Source organism: Talpa occidentalis, unplaced genomic scaffold (genome assembly GCF_014898055.3).
Source record: "Talpa occidentalis isolate TD23 unplaced genomic scaffold, MPIMG_talOcc4v2.1, whole genome shotgun sequence".
In the NCBI taxonomy this organism is placed as follows: Eukaryota; Metazoa; Chordata; class Mammalia; order Eulipotyphla; family Talpidae; genus Talpa; species Talpa occidentalis.
The window spans coordinates 107,302,851-107,315,964 of NW_026555331.1; the positions used below are offsets into that span (position 1 = coordinate 107,302,851).

A 13,114-nucleotide genomic window follows, 5' to 3' on the forward strand; every position below is an offset into this window, starting at 1 on the left:
TGGATGAGGAAGGCTAGCAGTCAGAGATTGGTCTGCAGATGGGTCAGGGGCTTCTTCTGAGATTGGAATTAGACAACATCAGGGTTCAGTGTCCAGCCTGGTTCCAACTGACTGGGGTTCAGTTAGTTCTTGGGACAGAAGTAGTGGGGGGTCTCCATTGACTGTACCTCCGTCTTACACCCAAAAGTTCTACAAAGAACCGTCATTTTACCCTAGATCAATCCACCCAGGAGGACTCTCTCTACCCTCTAAATCCCCTGCCACCTTCTTCCTTTTAGCCCTTAGTCCTCAGAGGCTCAAGACAAAGCCACACTCCCGCTTTGGGGACATTAGAACAAGATGGTGAATCTTCTGAATCCAAAGCCCTCTGCAGCCTAATCCTATAATTAGAGGGGAGGGCACAACCAGAGCTGGTACCCAGCCAGCCCTGGCAGTGGATGGGCAGCTGTAATGGGATTAGGGCTGGGCATGCCCGCCCCCCTGCATGCTGCCCCAAGCCCTCCCTCCTTTCCTCCCCCAGCATCCTGATTAGGATGCAGCCCTGGCTCTACTTACCCTGCCAGACTCATTGTCTCAGCCTGCACCAGTGCCTAGCAACCCTCACAGGGGAGCCCTTTCCCACCGCCATCCTGGCCCCTCTCCCTGCCCCTCCACGCTGAGCACCACCACCATTTTTATCGCTGCAAAGTGAAGGCAGCTGGTCTCACCAGATTCTCCCAATGACCCGATTCCAAGAATCTCTTCTGAAATTCTGGGTCTCCTGTCCAAGATTCCTAGGTCCTATCAGCAATTCTAAGATGACTCTGAGGTTCAAAAATTCCATTCTGGAATTCTCCAAGTCCTGAAGTCCAGTCTAGGAATGCATGAATTCTAGAATTCCAGGATTTTATGACTCTCATCTCAGGCGATTTAGTTGTATTGCAGATTGTGGTTTTTGTTTTACAAGGTGGGGGGGGGTGTCTGTGGTTCCAGAAACAGAGTCTGAGGTCACAGATCAGGGTGACAGGGGTTAAAAGTTGGTGAGGGCATGAAAATTGCTTTTGTCTTCTATTTAAACTAGAGCTTCTAAAGAGTACAGCGAAGTGAAACTGCTGTTTGGGAAGAAGGAAAATAGGATTCACTCACTGATTGAATAAACACTGTCCAGCCACGCTAGTGCTGGAAATAGAGCAATGAGGAAAAAGACCTTATCCTCAAGCAATTTGCATTCTCCTTGGCGAGACAGATATTAATCAAATAGACATATAATAAGCAACTCTCAGGGAGTGAAAAGTGCCATAGAGATAAAGATATGGAGGAATAATTAGCAGACTATTTTACTTGCTCTGTGTTATACGCTGTTCTGATGCTTACCTATATCAACGATCTCAATTTTCTATTAATGTTAAAAATAGATGCTATTGTTTGCCTCCACTTTAAAGGTAAGGAAACTAGTGCACAAAAGGTTAACTCACTTGTCCATGTGCTGAGGCAGGATTCGAACCCAGAAGTCTCACTCTAAAATCTATGCTTAACCACTGTGTTGTCATGTAGGGTAAAGTGGTAGAGAGTGATGAAGTGGGGGACATGTCTCACACGGGAAGGGGGAGGGCAGTGAGTGACATTTGAGCAGAAACTTAGAGTAGGGGGAGGTAATGTATCTGCATATTTGAGGGAGGATACTCCACTGGGCCGGGGGTGGGGTGTGGACCATGCCTATCTTCCAATGTGGCAGACCAGCAGCGTTCCCTGTGTCCTGGAAATGGAGGAGAGCTTTTCTTGGCCATCTGGTGGTGAGAGACTGCAGATAGTTGAGAGATCTGTGAGATACTTGTCTCTGTTGTCATAAAAGATCCCTTTGCCCACCCCAGATTTGCCTGTGTCCTCTCCTCCCTGGCTACTGCAGACGGCTCCTTTTCAGAACTGTCCTCAGAATACAAAGGGAAGAGGGAAGAGAGACAATCCCCTGGTGACAGGACTAATCAGTCTGGCTAATTATGAATAATTAGAAACACCTCCCCGGCTTGCTAGGCCCTGGGTGGCCCAGTGTGAAACAGAATGATGACTTAATTCCCCTGAGGAAAAAAAGGGGGGTGGGACACGGAGGGGAGGCACAAAGGAAGGTGGTCAAGCATCCTCAGCCATCCCCACATACCTGGCCTCCTGATGCTGTGCCTGCTCTCAGTCTGTCCTGCCTGCAGACACAGAAAAGGGAAGCACCAAGGACTTCAGGATCAATCAAGTCCAGTGAGCTTGAATGCTGGTGGCATGATTATGCTAGTCACATCTTTGGATACACTTCCCTGAGATTTGTTCTCTTCATATCATCACAATCCCTAATCATACAGCTTTATGATGATCCAAGGAACTAGTAAAATAACTAAACAGGGTGCCTGACATATAGTACATACTCAATAAATTGTAGTGAGTATCACTGTTTCACTTTATCAGCTGTTGCCTTGCATGACTTGAACAATTCTTTCCCTTCTTTGGGCTTTTGGCTTTCTCATCTGTACAATGGAGCTAGGAATTGGTGACTCATTCAGTTAGTAAATATTTCCTGAGCCCTGAGTCCATGCCATGCATTGGGGATGGAAGAGACCAGCATGGCCTTGGACCATAGGGAGGTTTAGTCAATGGCCACCTGAGCTACCCCTGTCCCTCCCCTCACAGTCTAGTCTCTAGGTGTGGTAGAAAGAAATCGTGGTAGATAGAATTGTCAGGTCACCAAGATGCCTGCCACCCTTGGTGTATAAGTCCATGCAGACCCCTCCTCTTGAATATGAATATAATGGGATTTTACTTTCCTGGACAGGCTAGTTCTATGGCAAAGGGGGAGAGATTTTGCAGATGTTGCTGAAGTTTGTCAAAGGGGAGCTTATCCTGAGAGGGCCTGAGCTAGTCAGGTAAGTGAGCCCTTTCAAGGGGGTCTGGAAGTCAAAGACAGGCAGCAGTGTCTTTCCTGTTGGCTTTGAAGAAGCAAACCGACATGTTGTAGAGGGGTCAGTGGCAGGGGTAGCGGGAACCCTCTGGAATCTGAGTGTGCCAGGCCTACAACCAGAAGACCCAGAGTCTCAGAAGAGATCCTAGGTCTGGCTGACACTGATCACAGTCTTGTCACACTTTGAGCGGGGGGCCACCTGCACTGCAAGCGTATGCTGTTTAATGCTGCTGAATTTGTGGTAACTTGTTACACAGCTATAGAAACCTGACACACAAGCCTTGCCTGTGAGTGTGCGTGAGGCATTGTGTCAACCCCTTCCTGAGGGCCCAGCCACCCTCTTAGTCTCAGCTCAAAGCCACTGGTGCTCCAGTGAATCTCTCGCAGACAATGCTCCCATCAGCCATGGCAAATGATTGTGTCATAGCTGCCAACCTGCTTCCAAAGTTGGTCGTCAAAGAAGGTTCTATTTGGCCTACTTTTAATATAATTATCAGCATCGTTTGCACGACACCGAGTCAGGGCTCAGCCTGTCACAGGCCCCCTATTATCCTGAGCTGCTTTTCTGGGAACGGCTGTATCTGTGCCTCACACAGGCTGCCTCCTCCCACATGAATTATCTGTAATTTCCACACCTCCGAGCTTGCTGAGGGCCTGTGTTAAAGCCAGGACTTGGGTAGGGCTGGGACACATGGTTATTTTCAAGCATCCCAGTCAGGCTCTGAGGAAGCTGGAGTGATGGCAAATGTTTGACTATGGGCCTGAAAGGGGAAAGGGAGGGCAGACAGAGGGGGTTCAGGTGTCCACCCCAAAAGGGGCTGGACCAGGTTAAGAGTAGCCACCAGCCCCTACTATAGGAGAGCAGGTATGAGTACTATGGCTCTTGAACACACACAATATGTCTTGTTTGCAGGAAGCACAGGAGAAGAACACAACATGCCCACTCCAGAGTGTACCCAAGGTGGGGCACAAGAAGGCGGGTGTGATTAGAAAAGAAAACCCTGTGGATAGAGGAGAGTTGTGGATGAGAATAAAAGCTGTGCATTCTCCTTTAACCGGAGGCCCTTGCAGGGTGTTCAGTTCCCCTGGGTAAACAGCTGAGTCCCGGGGAGGGGACTACGGAAGGTGAATGGGAAATGTCACTGTCTGATGAGAACTGCCTGACAGTAATGAAGTTCTGTGTCTGCAGAGCCTGCTGCCTGCATGCAATGCTGCAGGAGAGAAAACAGCTCCGTCTTGGTAGAGAAGATGCGCTTTCACATTGCAGATCTGTGGGTGGTGAGTGTGTATGCACGCTTGGGCCCTGTGTTTTGCACGCTCCTCTGGGCATACGTACTGGATGGAAATACACATGGGTATGGGCACAGCATACAGCATTGTGTGTACCTGGGCACATGCTGATCTGCACAGAGGCTGCCTTTGAGTGTTTATGTACCTGGGGCATGGAGTCTGGGACATTTGCCTTTCACTTTTACTCTGGGCTTCAAGGCTGTTCCCACTCCACTCCCAATGCATAGCATATTCCAACCTCCTAAAGTGTGACTTCGCGTCTAAGAGTTATCTTGATTCAGGGGTGAAGGCACAGCACTATAAGTCTGGAAACCTGATATATGGCCCCAGCTCTGCCACTGCTTAGCCTCGTCATTTTGAGCCACTCATTTCAGTTCTATGAGTCTCATTTGCTTCACCTGTGAGATGGGGTGCTAAGCAGTCAAGCCCACAGTTCAGGGGTTAGAATTTAGGGTTAAGTGCTAGGTCCCACCTCCCACTACTCTTGTACCCCCTCTGCCTGCCCTCTCTTCCCCTTTGCAGGTGCCATGGTCAAGGACTTGTTGCTCTAGCTCCCTCGGAGCCTTGGCAAGGCCTCTTTGCTCATCCTTACCCATCACCTTGCCCATCACCACATGGGGGCAGACAGGAAGGACGCAGGACCCCTCTGGGGAGCTCCTAGTTAGTTCTGAAGAGGATCTCCCTTCCTCCTATGCTTCTGGTGAGGCAGTGTCAATGATTTCTAGTGCCCCTGGAAACAGTTTGTAAAACATGGGTTTGGCGATCAAAAGCTCATTGCCTTGGTTTCTCAGAGAACACCAGGGGTCCTGAGGACCAGGGTCCCTGGGGTGCATGGGGCTGGAGATGGCTCTGGTTCATGTGATGAGGAAGTTACTTCTGGAGGGGCGGGGTGGGGGGGAGGGATAAGAGTGGCTTTGACCTTCAGTGCCTGTTCCTGGAACAGTGCTCTCCCAGGGAACCCAGGGGCGAGGGAACTCCTATGGGCCAAGGGCATGGCTTACATACTTTTTAGGGGGCTGTGCATTCCCAAGCCTCCCTGCTGTCTGCCCTACCTGGTTTCCAGGTCTTCGGGTGGGCACTGCCTGAGGCACTAGGGGCTTCTCCGACTCTCACTAGCCATCTGATCCCACTGCAGATGCAGAAAGTGACCAAAGAACTTTCTGAACCAAACTTTTCCCAGAGGGGCACAATCTAGGCCTCTGAGTCCCAAGGGGTCAAGTGGGAAGTGACCTGGGATTTGTATTTTGCTCCTTCACAGAGAGCAACTCCATGACTGGCCATTCAAAGCCATGACATTCCCTACAGCTGACATTCCATCCCTAAATGGGCGGATGCATGCAGGGCAGTTACTTCCCACACTTTCATGTCTTAGCACATGTAGAAAACAAAAACATTTATATATCTCCTGGGGGAGACGGAGCATTCTGCTCATGGCCACCCAGGGGCAGCATCTCAAGGTACTTCTACCCCGGCTGAACGTGCAGCATGCCACCTTAGGATGCTCATGTCATCATTTAGTGGCGGGCCCAAGAGGGCACTTCTGAACCTTGGCTGCTCAATCCCCTGAGGAGCCTTAAAGGAAATACTTCAGCCTGACTCTTACCACCGACCATTGTCTAAGGATCATTGGGTATACCCAAGCATGGGTATATTTTAAAAGCTCCCCAAGGTTTCTCTAGCACCAGAGGGTTGAGAATCACTGGCCCAAGACAAGGTAAGCATTCTGCAAATATCAGTCATCCATAATAAAAGCCAGGTTCCTGCTCATGTTTTTGTCTGAGCACAGTAAGGCTTGGGGTGGGTGGGGCAGGACATGGGGTGGGAGTCTGGGAGAGATCTGCTGCTCAGGAGAGATGGATGCTGGGTAGGGCAGCCTGGCATCCATCTCCCTCAGCCATGTCTCAGAAAATTGAATTAAAATCCATATTTTTCAGCTCTGCCCGCCTGGCTGGCTGGCTTGTGGCAGGGAGCTGAGGCGGTGAGCACCTTAGGGTAGGGAAAAGCTGTTGACAAGACTCCCCACCTCCTTCCTTAAGATGGAGAAGGCATTTCAAGGGATCTGCTGGGAGAAGACCACTCCTAAGGATGGACTCTTGGCTTCCAGCCTTCCTGAAGCCAAGCAGGTAGCGGGAGAGAAGGTCGTGGTGGAGACCTTGAGGTGAAGTTTATTTCTTAGGCATTGATACCACATTTGGGGGGAGATTTGGTGGGGGCAAAGAAGATGGAGACCCTGCCCCTGCTCTCAAGAAGTCTCGTCCGGGAAAACAGAACTGGCATAGCTCCTGCCCAAGGAGAATCAAGATTGTTTGGAGGGAGCACAGTCATATACCTCGGACAGGACAGTCCAAGCGAAGCGAGCAGGCGCCAGGTAGAACAACACTAAGTTGGTCCCCAGGACACAGGTATCTGATAAGAAAGTTACCTATGAGACTTTTGACAAGCCCTGTGGCCCCTCTGGTTCAGGTATCCCCCTCACAGAGAAGGGAAGGATACAACCCCCTTGGGGCCCTACTCTTGTACGCCCTCTGCTTGCCCTCTCTTCCCCCTTGCAGGTGCATGGTCAGTTCTGATTTTAACTTCCATGAGTTCCCCAGCCCAGTGTTACCAGGTGTGGTTGAGATTTGAATCCTCCTGCTTGCTTGTACAGCAACTTGGAGCGAATTCAAGAGGCGCCCCCTACAGGACCAAATAGGAAAAAATGCCCCTTTTGTGGACTCAGCCTATGCCTGGATTGGTGGGCAGTGGGAAGAGCAAGAACTGGGGTTCCAACCCATGCTCCCCTTGGCCAGATCCACTGTGCGTTGGTACACTCTGTGTGCATAATGCTACTGCAGCCCTCCCTGCCTGACCCTAGCAGTAGTCATCCTGGCGTTCACCTTCTGGACAGGGACTTTGTGTGTGTTCAAGTTGTGTACCATGCCAGCCTGCTCATAGCTCATGCCAGGATATATAGTAGGGGACACAGAACAGAGAGCAAGGGACCCAGGACCCAGAATAGGACCTGGAGAACAAAGAACATGAAACATGGAATAAACATGGAACCGAATGCAAAATCTCAGAATTGAGACCACCTCTTCTGAGGGGTCTGACCATGAGCATTTCCAGGGTGAACTGGTGCCTCAGGTAACTCTGGTTTCCACTCTCCCTCACACGCTTGGGCCCCCAGCATCCCATACTCCATGCTTCCCTCCTGACTCTGAGACTTCTGGCAGCCTTTCCTTTCCTCTCACGCTGTGTCACAGATTGCAGAGCACTTTCGCACACAGCATCTCATTTGATTTTCATCATACCCAGGGTGCAGGTCGATGAGGGCTTAGGGCAACAAACTAGGGACTGGTCTAGACAGGTTCAGAGAGATGTCCTGACTGGCTGGCTGTCTGACTCTCGCACAGCACTTGACCCTTCTCTCCAGAGGTGTCTCATTCTTCATTGATACAGAGAAGGCATGATGTTTTCCTCCTTTAGGAAATTTTCCTGGACTGAAAGGCATGTGAGTTCTGCAGACCAACTGTGGTGTGCCAGTGTGGGTGTGTGTCTGTGTGCCTGTGGTGGTGGTGGTGTGGTCTGTGTGTCTGTGGTGGTGGTCCCTGTGAAGTAGGAACTACAGAACTACTCACATCTTTCTGGGGTCTCAGATGCCTTCTTTCAAGTTTCCGTTGTGGATTCCTGCTCCTTCCTCCAGTCTCCTCAGTAAGAAAGAGGTCCTCCAGGAAAGGTTCAAGGGTCTTCCTCCTCCTTGAGGCTTCCTTAACAAGCTGGTCCCTACCAAGCTTTGGGTCCATAGGAAGGCTGGCCAAAAGCTTACTGAATGGGGAAAGCTTACTGAATGGCAGAAATGTGGATGGGGTATGGAGAGGTCTCTGGGGGTGCCAAAGCCTGGGGTAGCAGAAACAACTTTGGCAGAAAGCAGTAGTTACAAGATGGGGAAAGAGGTGGGCTGAGGCCTGGGGAGTGAGCAACCAGCTGTCTCAGTTCTTTAGTTCTCTTCATTAAGTCTCATTTTACCCATCTGTACTAGCAAAAGTTTGGTCTGGACTACAGTAACAGTGGCAACAGTAATTTATTCATCAGCAAATAAATAAAATCAGTGAAAACCTTCTATGGAGGCATGTGTATCTTTCCTAGTCAATGCTGCTGTCAAGACTCCAGGGGTAGATACTAGAATTCCCATGTACAAGTGAAGAATGGAGACTCAGAGAGGCCAAGTCACTTGCCCAAGCTCATAGAGTTGGCACAGCTGGGATGGGAGCCAACGCACTCTGGCTCCAGAACCTATGGTTTTAAGCTGCCTCTGTCCTGGAAGTCTTCCTCCCCTTTTCTGGCCATCGAGATGTTATCCAGGAGATTATATTTGAGCCTATCAGGGCAGGCACCCCAACACTAGCTGACCCCCCAGGTTCTGGCTGTGAGGGCAGGGAAGAACTCAAACCTGGGACTTGTCCAGGAAGGAGGGCTTCCTGGAGGAAGCGGTGAAACAGGCTTTGACAGAAGGAGTCTTGAGTTCCTAGGAGGGAGAAGGAAGAGGGCTTTGGAGAGGGTGGGAAGCGGGGGTGGTGAGCTCAGGGGCAGATCCAGTCAGCCCAGGCAGACGGGCCATCCGCGGGGCTGTGGTGTCCACCTCCTGCACCCTGGGGACTCACCAGCCTTCCACTTCAGTTGAAGCCTACCTAGATTCAAGACCAGCGCGGCGGGGCGGGGTCGCGCTCCCCCCAAGCACCCGGCCTAACCCCTCCCCCCGGCGCCCATTGGCCTGCACCCCCAGGCTGCGAAGTGCGTGGAGCGGGAGGCGGTGGTCGGTCGCCTCCCTCCTGCCCCCGACCTGGCTTCGCTGCGGAGGCGGCGCCTCTGGGGCCGGACGGACCCCGCTGGGCTGGCGCGCGGCGCTGGGCGGGCGAGGGCCGGCGCGGGGCGCCGCACTCGGGCCCCGGGCGGTGACTGGCGGCGGCTCCGGGCGAGCGCGGTCCCCGCGTGCGCACACGCACACGCCGCCGCGCAGGGACCCGCGGCCGCCCGCGGCCAGCGGAGACACCGGCCCCGCGCGCGCCTCGGCGCACACGCGCTCTGCTGCCCGCGGCGGGGCGCGACTCTCCGCCGCGCGCTCCCCGCGGAGCCCGTCCCGGGCTGACCCGCAGCCCGCGCCGAGCAGGTAAGGGCCGCTGCCCCTGCCCCCCCGCGCTGGCGCCCCCTCCCCCGACTCCAGAACCTTCGTCCCTCCGGGAGCGCGGCCCCCGCCTCCGGGTCCGCGGTCTCCGCCAGCCGCGTCCTGCGTCGACGGAGAGCGGGCCGGGCCGGCGCGGGGCAAACCTCCGATTCCGAAATGCAGCCTCCTCCCGCCGTTGCTCGCTTCCTGCGCGGCGGTCTGATTGCCCACAGCCCCCTCCCCCGCCCGGTCTCGGGCTAGTGCCTGGGGCATCAGATCCTCGCAGCTCCCAGGGGGTGGGGTCAGCCGTGTTCTCTCGAGCCCCTCTTGTTTTGGAGATCAGGCGAGGAAGGCACTGCGGCTGGAGGACCTGCGGGACCTGTCTCCCGACTCCGGTGGCGGAGGGACTCGCCTACGCGGATCAGAAAGGCGGTGCTGGCGGGGGGGGGGGGGGAACTCGGGGGGGGGACTCGGGGGGACGGGGGTGGGGGCTGGGGTACCGCAGACCTCGCGGGTTTGAGGGGTGGACAAACGATGCGTTCGGTTGGGGGTGGGGTAGGGGCCAGCAGAGAATGCCCTCCTACGGTGACATGTTGTGGATTGTTCAAAAGAGCGTGGTTTTTCTGTTTCCCGCGGTGCGGAGGGGTCAGGATGCCTGGGCTTCAGTGGTCCCCCGAGGAAACCCTCTCCAAGGGCTTATAGGAAAGGGGCATCGGTCTGTTTGGGCTGAACTCGGCCTGCCTAAGACACCTCGCTGGCCACCCTAAAGGCACAGGCTTCTGCAGCAGCTGCAGGAGGCGGGGGCTACATCCTGTGCCAGCCCTTGGCGGGTTGGGTTGTGGGGTCAGAAGGGAGCGAGAGCCAATGCGTGGATCTGGGCAGCCCAGCCAGAAGCTTACTGCCTTTCAGGTGGAGCTGATGAGGGAGTCTTAGCGCTGGAAGGAGCTCAGCCCGCCACCACCTTGAAGATCCTGGGGGAGGGGTAGTGGACCTTGCTAATTGTCCAGATCATTTCTACGCTTTTCGTACAGATGTGTCAGATCCCCTTCCTTAGCCTCCAGCAGCCTTTTACAAACCAGCTCTTGCTTACCAAAAAGAAAGGACACAACATTTGGCTTTTGCTGTGAGCAGCCCTGTTTGGGAGGTGGTGGGGGGATGGTAAGGGGTGAAGAAATCTACTCAGGGTCTGTGGAAGGCAACTTGTTTTGGGACTGGCTTGAGCTGAAGCAGACAAGCTTCTTGAAGGTCAGGCTATATGGCTGTGGGCCTTTGAAGAGGACGAAGAACTTCATTTGAGCATTCAGGGTGGTGGTGGTGAGGGCAACAGTAGCACCCAGACTGTGTCTGGAGACCCCAGTCTAAATCTGTTATTGGGTATAGGGTATAGGTGGAGTGGATGAAGCCCCTCGTTCCAAGCAGAAATTGGGGCTCCTGTTATTCACTGACCTTGGGGAGGACAAGCAGAGAGGCCAATCTGGACACAAGCTGAAATTTGAACATCCAAATTAGAGATGGAACACACTGAGGCTGGCCCATCAACAAGTGTGTATGGGTGACAGGGAGGAGGACCCGGTCCCTTGGCTCCCCTGCCATGGGTAATTCATTGGTGACTCTGTCTCAGACAAGATTCCATGTGGTGAGTCCGGAGTATCTGTGGAAATCCTCGCTAAGAACCCTTTACCTGCATACAAAGAACTAATCAGGGTAATGTACCCATTAAGGTCGTATTTTGTGTAAGGTTTAGGCTGGCAGGGGGTTGATTGGAGAAACACTCTGGGACTGGTCCTTTTTTTATGCAGTCACTTCTCCCTGCCATGCTCCTACTTTGGGAGAATTCCTCAATTTGTGTTGAATAAATAAACACTAAAATGGGTGTTTGCAGATCAGTGATGCAACCAAGAAGCCGGGAATCTCAGGAGCTAAGGCCACAGGTGGCCTTTTTCCTGGGGACATAGCTGCAGCTTGAGTGTCCCAGCTCTCGGGTCTCCCAGGGAGGAAGGTTTCATTGTCCGAGGCTGCTGCTGATTGATTGGAGGACATCTTGCGCCATCTGCCAGAGGGCAGAATCAAGGTGTGCCTAGCACAGAGCATGAATCCAGCTCAGTGACAGAAGGCCTTGCTTCCCTGAGAGCCACGTCGCATGGAACCGAGGCTTGGGGCAACAGTGTGTTTCCTGTGCTGGGGAGGGACATGAGAGCAGAGGTTTGATGCCCCAGATGGGGGCTTGGTACGGTGGTTGAGTGAGAGACCCCAAGAAGCCTTGGCCACCCCTGAACAGAGGGATCCGTGTCCAGGTCTGAATGGACTGGGCTTAGTGGTCCTGCTGCCTGGCAACACAGAGGCTGGAAACTCCTCAGCTGCGACGTGTTTGTATCAAATCCTGGATGCCGTCAGAGGCACATGGTGACAGCCACCCCCACAGTGACACACGCCGAGGGAGTGACACACTGCCGGAGAGGCTTCCTAGGACACCTGCTGGAGCTGGGGCAAAACATGTAACACCAGAAACACAAGTGGATATGGGGGCACTTGCTTTTGCCCAAGGAGGATCACAGAATCTTCCTTAACAGAGGTCCAGATGTGCACTGACGCCAATGCGTGCGGTGCGGCAATGCAAGGAGGGCAAGGGTTGGCAAACTCCTCTCCAGGGCTAGATAGTAAATATTTTAGGCATCGCCAGCCATGTACTCTCACAGCTACTGAATTCTGTTCTTGGGGTGTAAAGGCCACTGTAGATGATTCCATATGTAAACAAGTGAGCATGACTGTGTTCTGATAAATCTTATTTATGAATGCTGAAGTTTGAACTTCATAGTTTTCTTGTCATGAAACTCATCTTTTTTTTCCCTCTGTTCATTTAAAAACGTGAAAACCATTTTGGCCTCACTGCTGTACAAAAATAGGTAGTAGGTTGGATTTGACCTCCCAGAAGTTTTTGCCACCCCCTGGGCTGTAAGGTTAGAGAAGAGCAGTGGTTTCAGAGGCTGGGAAGGTGTGTATGTGTGTGTGTGTGTTGGGGGGGGGGGGCTGGTGCTAAGAGCCCATGCTGCCCTAGTGGACCTTGGAAGTGTCCTTCCACCCTGCCTGGAGCTCAGAGTGCCTGTCTGTTTAATGGGTCATGCCAGGAGAGGTGCCTCGTTGGTCTCAGCACCCCAACCCAGACACGCTTCTGTTCTGTCCAGGTGTCCCATGCTAAGGACACCGGAGGCCACATTCATGACTGCAAAATAAAACGTGACATCATTTGCATTCTTTCTCAAACAGTCCTGAACCCCCACTTTCCTGTTGATCCTGTGTGCCCAGATCTGTGCCTGCCTCCACCAGGAAGGAAATTGCAGGGACATCTGAACTTATCCCTTGTTTCTAGACAACATCTGAATCTCATAAGCATGATGAGCATGAGCATGATGGACCCAAAACAACCCAGGCAGGAGTTGAGGGGCTGATGGTTCTCATAGGAAGGTGATATCAGTGGAGGCAGGTACTGTCAGGGCGGACTTCCTGGAGGTGGTGGTAGAAAGTAAGATTGGCCTTGAGGTCTCCTACCTAGATATTCTCATTCTCGATCTATGCATTGCCTTAGCTGTCCTCACTTTCCTGCTCACCCTGACAAATGGCAGCACAGAGGGTTGATTGAGAAAGGTAGACAGCTCCTTTGCAGGCAACTCCAAATTTCCTACCTTCTGACATAAGATTGTGTGGTGAACCAGATTCTGTTTACTGTTTCTTCTATTCCTCCCATGCCCTCTTGCCATTGCTCCAGA

At 52.9% G+C, this 13,114-nt stretch overlaps 1 protein-coding gene across 2 annotated transcripts in view; it reads left to right on the forward strand.

Annotated features, from left to right (window-relative positions):
• Window positions 1–9,306: 9,306 nt before the first annotated feature.
• The window catches only part of ADCYAP1R1 (ADCYAP receptor type I), a 53,350-nt gene continuing 49,542 nt past the window's right edge, over window positions 9,307–13,114 (forward strand). The window contains exon 1 of one of the 2 annotated variants that reach the window (XM_037509852.2): window positions 9,307–9,356. The gene's annotated coding sequence lies outside the window, so the exon portion shown is untranslated. Of the gene's footprint in view, window positions 9,357–9,608; window positions 9,783–13,114 lie in introns of those variants that run through there. The other variant, XM_037509863.2, reaches the window with a different exon arrangement.